We start from the raw sequence: 1,657 nt of genomic DNA on the forward strand, positions 1-1,657 counted from the left end.
TTTATATAGCAATCCTATACCTGATCCAACGTTGCACTTGCATATCCACGCTATATTTATATAGCAATCCTATATAATTGGATTCATATTTGAACATAGTTTTCAATAATATAATTTTTTATGACATGCACAAACATTTTGTTAGTTAAATCTATGGTCAAAATTTGGCATGAAATACAATAGGGACCAACAAACCAGGACGGAGGTAGTATAGCTTTGTTATATTTAGCTAATTAAGCTATCTGTACCCACAAGATGGATGGGTGACAGACGCGCCCGCTTGCTAGTATATTTATATAGCAATCCTATACCTCATCCAACGTTGCACTTGCATATCCACGCTATTGCGATGTACATCCATACGTGTGCTACTGAACTCTGAAATCTGAAAAAGAAATATCATCATAGAAGCATGAAATATTCCACAAAATACTGATAATAGAGATACAGCATATATCATTCATGTGAGAAAAAGATAAATTATACTCCCTTTATAAACTAATGTAAAATGTTTAGGTCACTACAAGGAGTAAATCCTAACACAAGTCTGGAAAAAAATCTAGCTACAAATAGTACTCCTTCTATCTCACTCAAAATGGAACTCAGGTTTGTTTTGTCCTAAGTCAAATTTCCTTAAGTTTGGAAACATTTATAGGAAAATATATCAATATCTACAAATGCCGGCAATGCCCTTTGGGAACTCACACTATCCAACCAACCACATGTGATGTGCACCGATCTTGATCGAACATTTGGGCAAGGGGTGGTCATTAATACCATGAGTCCATCGGTAAGTATGAGATTCGTTGTTTGACCGCATGCCACCCACTTTCTCCACTTGTTTGAGATGTGCTTTGTCAGGGCATCCTCTTTTGTCATCGTGGCCAATGCATATCTAAGGTGATGAGCCCATCGGGAGGAATAGGCTCACACAGATTGTGCATACTGTGGTGCAGCCTACTCAAACTGCTTTCATGCCGGACAGGAACATCCTTGAAGGGGTAGTGGTCTTGCATGAAACGCTCCATGAGATTCACACGAAAAAACTGGATGGAGTGGTTTTTAAGGTGGATTTCGAAAAAGCGTACGATAAAGTCAAATGGCCTTTCCTTCAACAGGCATTACGTATGAAGGGCTTTGATGAAGCTTGGCGACGCCAAGTAGAATCTTTCACGCAAAAAGGAAGTGTTGGAATTAAAGTGAATGACGATATAGGTCTATTTCCAGACACACAAGGGCCTGAGACAAGGTGATCCAATGTCTCCTATTCTGTTCAACATTGTCATTGATATGTTGGCACTTGATAGGTCGGGCAAAGGAGGCTAGGCAAGTAGGTGGCTTGGTGCCTCATCTAGTCGATGGTGGTGTGTCCATCCTGCAGTACGCCGATGATACAATCATCTTTATGGAGCACGACTTGGCTAAGGCGAGAAATATGAAGCTGGTACTGTGCCTTTTCGAGCAATTGACCGGTCTGAAGATCAACTTCCGTAAAAGCGAGTTGTTCTATTTTGGTAGAACCAAAGAGGAACAAAATGCATACAAGCAACTGTTTGGTTGCGATTTGGGAGCTCTGCCGTTCACTTACCTAGGTATCCCCATTCACCATCGTAAGTTGACTAACAGCGCTCGGAAGTGTATCGAGGATCGGTTTGAA

This window comes from Triticum aestivum, unplaced genomic scaffold (assembly GCF_018294505.1).
Source record: "Triticum aestivum cultivar Chinese Spring unplaced genomic scaffold, IWGSC CS RefSeq v2.1 scaffold6B_scf_2973, whole genome shotgun sequence".
Lineage (NCBI taxonomy): Eukaryota > Viridiplantae > Streptophyta > Magnoliopsida > Poales > Poaceae > Triticum > Triticum aestivum.